Raw genomic sequence first — 8,314 nt, forward strand, 5'->3', positions numbered from 1 at the left:
GGATCCATGTAGTTTGGATCGGGGCCAGCCCACAGACCTCTGTTGGTTCCCTGCTTCATGCCAGTAAGTTGCATTCACATCTTGGCACACTGGGTTGAAGTCTCTCTGTCCCTCTCCTGTGGAGATATAAACAACTCCCTTTCTTCGGTGGGTCAGAGCCTTGTTCCACTACTATCCATGTCCTTTTTTTCTTTCTTTCTTTCTTTCTTTCTTTCTTTCTTTCTTTCTTTCTTTCTTTCTTTCTTTCTTTCCCCCTCCTTTTCAGTTGGCTGCCATTTGTATCCCTTGATTTGATCTGGCCCCTGCCATAGTATCTGGATCTCACCCCAGGAATGTATGTATACAGGAGCCATGCTCTCTCTTAACAACAGTATTACCTATAAAGTAGGGCATTTTCTTTTACTCTAGAACCAGAAACAGGCAGGTATATGTGTATTATCTTTTTAAACCAATATCAACAAAAACCCTGCATTTTATAGAACTCTTCATTTTTTATCTGGAAAAGTCTCCAGTCTCCAGGTACAGTCAAAACACCCGTTTTACACCTACACAGAGTCAAAAGTTGTTACTCCCCCCTTATTTGCTTTATGTTTTGGATTTTTTTTTTTAGTTTAGCAAAATTGGAAATTAGTTTTAAAAATATCTAAAGATCGTTTTTATCACAACACTCATTTTATTATAGTGAAATCTTATTCACATTTCACTTACACTTAAATTGTCACTCTGCAGGGAACTTTGTTCCATCACTTTAAACCCATTGCTGTTGAGTGAATTTCAACTCATGGCAACACTGAAGGGCACAGTAGAACTGCGTCACAGGCACGGGGTTTTCAGGACTTTATGGAAGCAGGTAGCTTTTAGGGGGGGGCAGTGGCTCATGGAAGAGCTGGTGCTTTTGAACCTCCAGCTTTTAGCTTAACCGACTTCACCACCAGGGCTCCTTCACCAAAGGTGTGCAATGAGGACTTTTGAGTCCATCTCTAGTCCGGTGCTAACACGGAATCCCCCTGCTCCTAGGCAACGCTGATACCTCATCTTTCTGGGAAGGTACTTGTTGAAATATGTGTAAACACCACCCTGCAGTCATGCTTGTTCCACAGACTCTCCAGGGCAGTGTCTTGCAAAGTGAAGTGTACCACCCCCAGGAGGGGGGACACTGGGACAATCCATTGGAGACCACGCTGCAAAAGCAGATACATGAACTTGATCTTGGATTATAGGCTATAGTTCAAATGTTTTTAATTGCTAGGTAGGCGGTGAGTAATTTTTCTTTTTTTTCTTTTCTGAAAAGGAGTCGGTCGGCCAAGTAAGTTTGGGAACCTGTGTTATAGGGAGCTAAAAGTATTTTATTGGAGCTAAAAGTATTTTATTTTTCAGAATAGCTAAAAAGTAATGAAGATCATACTACTGGGACAAACAGTTTGAGAACCCAGGTAATTCCAAAATGAAGCTAGTAACATTCAGGAGAACCAACACTCATCTTATCTATGAGGGGCTTCTTAAAGTTCCTGGAGAATGAAATGGAAAGACGATAGAATTTGTTCAGGAATGTTCTGAAGCCCCTTTGCACAAGTTCCATCAGAACACTTTTAAAAAATACATCCGTTAGGATCTTTTATAGGAAATTATCAGAAGTCATACAAATATAAATTCATAAAGGGTAAAATTATGAGAAAAGAATGCTAATGAAGTATCTCAAGGTTAATATATTGCTTAGTAAAAGACAAGAGTTAGCAAAAATGGTACTTCATTTTATAGACAATAACCACAGGATGGGTTCAGGGGCCCCCTGGACCCACAGTGAGGTGTACCTGAGCTAAAACTCCATTGATAACTTGACCTCCATAAGCCCCCACTCTGAGTGGTGGGCCTTCAAAACACTTTGGGTCTCCTGGAACTAGTGTCAGTTCCGAGCCAGTGTCCAGTAATCCCCGAAAAGTTTGATTATTTCCTTTCCCCCAATGAACAGTCACTCTTATGAAAGGCCGCAGGTCCCTTTGGGGAAGGCTAGAAGAAAGACTAACAGTATAGACCTTTGCTGATGTACCAGGGTCCTCCTTCAAAGGGACCCAGCCTGCCCCTCCTTCAAGGGGTTGTGGGTCTATAAACTGGCTCAGGTCTGGGAATTGATTGAGTGATCGTGACTGTCTGTTCTCTTCCCAGACTACCGTTAATAGCTGCCAGGCCTTGAGATAGGGAGCCTGATTGTCTCTGAGTGTGGGCTTGTGTGAGTCATTTGAGTGTAATTCACTTAAATGAAATATCAGTAATTTTATGTTGTATATTGGTAGATAGGTAGCCATATTTTAGTTTATTTTATCTGAAGGTTCCGTTGAGCTGGACTATTTCAGTGGCTTAAAAAAAATCTCATGTCAAATAGAAAGTGAATTCAAAATTATTTAACAGCACAAGTACAGAGTACTCTTATGAATGTTGCACTATTTGTAGTCAGTTCTTATCAGCAACAGCTCAAGAGGCCCTGTCCGACGGAATGAAACACTCGCAGCTCCTGGGTCAGCCTCACAGGTCCATTATTTCTATGTTTGATTCCATCGTGGCCATCTCTGCGGCCATCTCCCCACTTTTTATTTCTCCTGCACATCACCAGGTAGAGGAATCCTGGTGGTGTAGTGGCTAAGTGTTGGGCTGTGATGCGCATGGCCAGCTACTGGAAACCAGCAGCAGCTCCACGGAGAAAGACTGGGCTTTCTGCTCCCATGAACACACGCAGTCTTGGAACCCACAGGGGGGTTGCTATGAGTCAGCGTTGGCAGTGAATGAGTACGTGACCAAATATGACCAGTCCTCTGGGGACTGGTTCCTCCTGATAACGTGACCAAAGTTTGTGAGACAAAGCCTCACCAGCCTGACGTCCAAGGAGCCTTCTGACCTCAAGACATGGCCATTTTCATCAGACACTCAGAAGCCAATGCCTGGGCACCACCACAAATGATTCCGCCCCTTGTTTTCTACAAAGGTAAATGATGCATATTTAACTTTTGATATTTATAACCTTACTAATGAAATGTATTAGCTGATGTAGTATGTTACAAGGTCGCCAGAAGATTATTCTCAAGGTGGAAACATCTGAATGGAAAAGGGTCGAACAAAGGTAGAAACTGAGATACAGACTAAGCCAGAGGGCCAAGGATGGGACTGGAAGAGGATGTTGAGCTCGTGACTAGAGCCCTGGTGGTTCTGTGGTTTAAGCCTTGGGCCTCTAACCATAAAGTCAGCTTACTGAAATGAGTCACTGTCCACAGGAGAAAGATGATGCTTTCTGCTTCAATAAAGATTTCTTGTGCTGGCAATGAATAGTGAACGTACCAAGGACAAACAGATCTGTCTTAGAAGAAGGATGGCCAGAGTGCTTCTTAGAGGCAAGGACGGCAAGACTTTGTCTGGCATACTTTGGACATACTGTCAGGAGAGAGCGGTCCCTGGAGAAGGATGCCATGCTTGCTAAAGTGAATCGGCAGCGACAAAGAGGAGGACCCTCGACAAGACGGATAGACAGAGCAGCCTCAGGTACTGGGGCAGGTGTGAGATGGAAGAGGACGGGGCAGTGTTCTTTTGTGCACAGGGTTGCTGTGGCTCGGAACTGACCGGAAGGCACCTAGCAATGACAGCGTGCATCTTCACTACGCGAATTTTGATCTTTTCCTGTCCAAACCTTCTCCGGATTTTCAACAAAAAAAATCTCTGAATTTTCCGTATGAAGAATATGTGTTTTCACTCTCGGGTACTCATACGTTTGCCCCTTCTTCCTACTGTGGACCACGTCAGCACTTCCATTGCTTTCTTTGACCACCCGGTGGAGACAGCTGGCTTGTGTTTAGGGTCCATGATGAATGAGCAAGACCCTAACAACCCCACCAATAAAGATTTATAACCTGAGAACCCTAATGAGGCAGTCCCACTCACTCTTCCAGAGCTGCTAGGGGTCTGAATTGGTTTGGATTTGATGACAGTGAGTTTGCTCTTTAATACATTTAGCAAAGATCTCCATTGGCACTGGGAATTTAAACCCACTGGGAATTTAAAGCCACTTCTAGGAGAAGGGTAGCTGTCTGCTGGTATAAAGATCCGATTTCAGGTCGCTGTGTGTCTAAATCAGCACCATAGGAGTGGGTCTTGTTTTGTCTTTTTCCAACATGGACACATCATCTGTCAACTGTACTACAATCAACAATTGCATTCTAGGGTTTGCCTCTGTGGAGGGAAGAGAGTAGCTACCATGTGGTGGGCAGAACTGAGGGGAAATGAGAAATGAGCACACACACACCCCTCCTTCTCCATACGCTACTGCATACCTGTTGCCTAGGTCATTTCACCTGATTTGGTAAAGCAATTTGAGTCATCATTAGCCCCATTTTAGAGGAAACCAGAAAGAGGCAAGATTGGTGGGTCATGAGTCTGCAGAGTTTGAGAACTATATGAGAGGGCTTCTACAAGTTCAGGGAAAAAGTCTCATTTTCTCATGAACTTTTTGAAGCTCCTCGTTATGTACACCTTGTGCATTATAGAGCTATTGTTGAATGATTTCATTTTTATAGTCCTCTGCTCTGTGAACTACAGAGTAGTATTTAATGTGTGCTTCCGTAGGAACAGATTACAGATTTATTTAAAGTGTTTACTTTCTGGATATGAGGAAGAGCCAACACATTTTGAACAAGAGAGGCTTGATGATGTTTAATGATTTATGCTAATTAAAAAAAACTTTATGGGATGCACATACCAAAAATGTGAATGTAACTTTCACCACAATAGGTTTCAGAACATTTTCATCACACAGTAAGGAAAACTGTACCTTACAGTGTCACTCCCCCTTGCCCTTCAACCTTATGCGGATGCATTTTTAAAAGCGTGGAGACCTAAAGCCCATTTGTAGGCCACTGGACATCCCCTTACAGAAGAGTCTCGGGGAGGAGAAGAGCCAGTCAGGGTGCGATGTAGCAATGATGTAGAAAAATACAACTTTCCTCTAGTTCCTAAATGCTTCCTCCCCCGCCCCCACCGCCACTATCATGATCCCAATTCTACCTTACAAATCCCACTAGACCAGAGGATGTACACTGGTACAGATAGGAACTGGAAACACAGGGAATCCAGGGCAGATGATCCCTTCAGGACCAGTGGTGTGAGTGGCGATACTAGGAGGGTGGAGGGAGGGTGGGTTGGAAAGGGGGAACCGATTACAAGGATCTACATGTGACCTCCTCCCTGGGGGAGGGACAACAGAAAAGTAGGTGAAGGGAGACGTCGGACAGGGCAAGATATGACAAATTAATAATTTATAAATTACCAAGGGTTCATGAGGGAGGGGAAAAAATGAGGAGCTGATGCCAGGGGCTTAAGTGGAGAGCAAATGTTTTGAGAATAATGAGGGCAATGAATGTACAGATGCGCTTTACAGAATTGATGTATGTATGGATTATGATAAGAGTTGTATGAGCCCCTAATAAAATGATTTAAAAAAATTTTAAGACAGAGAAAAAAAAGATGCCATGGGAAAAATGACCAAAGAATATAAAAATTCCAAAAAGATGAAATAAAAGAAATACAAATAACTAATTAGAAAAGTTGAAATTGAATAAAAATTCAAGGAAAATTTAATTTTCATATACGATACCAAATCTGTTGTTACTGTTAGGTGCTATGGCAGTTACATAACATGTCATGTTATGCAACTTGAAGTTTAAGGGTAGCGTCTAGCCTGTGAATCAGGTCACAGCCTGATGATGCCTCCTTATGGGCGTGTACCGGGACACCCCTCCCCCTCCCCAGTCATGAACTTCATGCTGGCGAGCCACACGGAGACCTGTGAAAGCCCTGTGTTGCATCCACAGCCATTGGATCCATGGGACTTGGCATCCATGTGATGTTCTTTCGTTCTGCATCATTGCATGGGGCTCTGTGAATCTGCAGAGGGATTTGAAGACTAGAGATTTAAATAGGGCACACGGACTTGAGTTGGACTGGACTGGGATGTTTTCCTGATATATAATTACTTCTTGATATAAAGCTCTTTTTTCCACATGTATGAGTCTCTCTGGATGTGTTTCTATAGTCAACCTGGCCTAACAGAGGTGCTATCAAGTTGCTTTTGACTCGTAGTGACCCTTTGTCCACCAGAGTAAAACGCTGCCCAGTTCGGGACCATCCTCACAGTTTGCATCTGTGAGTGTAGCCACTATGTCAGTCCATCTAGTCCAGTTTCCTCCGTTTCCCTAACCCTCTACCAAGTACAATGTCTTTCTCCAGGGACTGGTCCCTCCTGATAACATGTTCAAAGCACAGTTAACTTATCCATATTTAGAATATGCTGAGAAAATCATCCTGCAAGGAGAATTAGTCAAGCTTACTGGAGAAAGTTTGACCCTAAGAAGAACCTTTAAAAACATACAAAATTCTCTGGTCAATGATTCTACTTCTTAGAGAATATCCTAAGGAAATAATGAGAAAAATTGTCACAAGATTTAAATCCATCAGATTATCATATCCTTATTAATACCGAAATGTAAAAAGATATCAGGAAAAGAAAAATAATCATGTGTGTTTTCCCACTTATGTGATATTGTGTAATGTAACCTTTTTTATAATAATATATGTAATGCCATGGGAAATATAAGATAAATGAAATAAAGTAGGAGACTATCTATGATGTGGTCCGATTTATATTTTAAGAAATCAGATTAAAGGAGCATTTGGAATTTACCTGAAATCACATCTTGATATTTTGAGAGTAGTTCCTTCCAGCTTCATAAAACTACTGCCTGCCAGATACTTCTTTGACTCATTTCCCGAAGGCGGTTTGCCCTAGAGAGCCTTGTTCTTGCCGCCTCTATTTGGGTGTGTGTGTGGGGGGGGGGGGAACACCCTACTTTCTCCTCGCGTCTCTCACCCACCGAATATTGGCAGATTTCAGCTTCGGTGCCAAGGAGGGACATCCTCCTGAGACAGACCAGCATGGCCACTGGGATGCCATCCTTATGATGCTGAATGACCTCCCTCCTTCCCCTCCCATCGTGGAAAGTCCCATTAGGGAACGTACCCTTGTCTTCTTGAGGTCAGAGCATTGTAATTATTAATATTGTTCCTTTTAATGTTGTAACCAGGATATCCCTGTTTTTAACTTATTAAACAGGATGTTATAATCAATGCTGCACCCTGTAATACTCAATACTCTAAAGACTAATAACATGAATTTTGTTTTCTGCTTCTGTCCACCTTTACTTAAGTCCTAGGCAAACGATGAATGAGTTTTTGCCTTTAAAGATGGGCAAAATGCAGTCACTGCACTCCCGACTGCAACGCAAACATCGTTTATAGAATCTAGTAGTCCGGTTCTAACTAAATAAAGATTCTTCTAAATTAGCAAGACATTATAGTGGCTGTCATTTATTGGAACCCACAACATTCTGGTGTGTTGGCCGGGGAACCACAGTGTCTTGGAGCCTGCTCCTGGCAACTCCTCCTGGAAGTGTGGGACCTCTAGGGGAGGCTCCCCTGGTTTCACCAGGGCCCCGGACCCCTGCCTTACCAGTTGAAAGGCTGCCTGGGGACACTGGAATTTTAGAATTTGGCCTGAGTCCCCTGTTCCTCCGGAGATAAGGCTGATGGTGGGACCGGTACTTTGGCTTGACTAGGGAAGGGAACCAGAAGGGGGCTTCAGTCTTCCCGGTTGCTTCTCACCAGGACGCTGCCTGAGAAGTTTGGTGGCTTGTTGAGAAGGCAACATATTACCGTGTTTCCCCGAAAGTAAGACATCCCCCGAAAATAAGGCCTACTTAACAGTTTTGCCTCTCGCTGAAATATATGGTATCCCCCCCCAAAATAAGACCTCCCCGGGCATAAGGCCTCCCCGATAATAAGGCCCCCTGAAGCTACTGTAAGTCTGGACTCTGGACCATAGCAGCGGGCGCCGCCGCGCAGCTCACTGTTGGCCGTAGCGCAACCAGAGCAGACAGGAAATGCAAGTAAATGTACCATAGATTATGAGTAAATGTACCATAGATTGTTGTACATGGAAATAATGATAGTAACAAGAAATTCTTCATATGGTAGGATTCACAGTTTGGTTGTGCTGGTTTGTGATGACAACTACTACTGTACCGTATACAGGTAATAAATCTCCTTTTTTGTTGTTCAATAATAAATGTGTACTATATTCTTCTTCATGGAAAAATAAGACATCCCCTGAAAATAAGACCTAGCGCATCTTTGGGAGCAAAAATTAATGTAAGACACTGTCTTATTTTCGGGGAAGCAGGGTAGTGTCTTGCTAAGTTGGTGGCTTGTCTTTTCCAACTGT

This window comes from Echinops telfairi, unplaced genomic scaffold, assembly GCF_000313985.2.
Source record: "Echinops telfairi isolate 266 unplaced genomic scaffold, ASM31398v2 ScPeMD7_22;HRSCAF=79, whole genome shotgun sequence".
In the NCBI taxonomy this organism is placed as follows: Eukaryota; Metazoa; Chordata; class Mammalia; order Afrosoricida; family Tenrecidae; genus Echinops; species Echinops telfairi.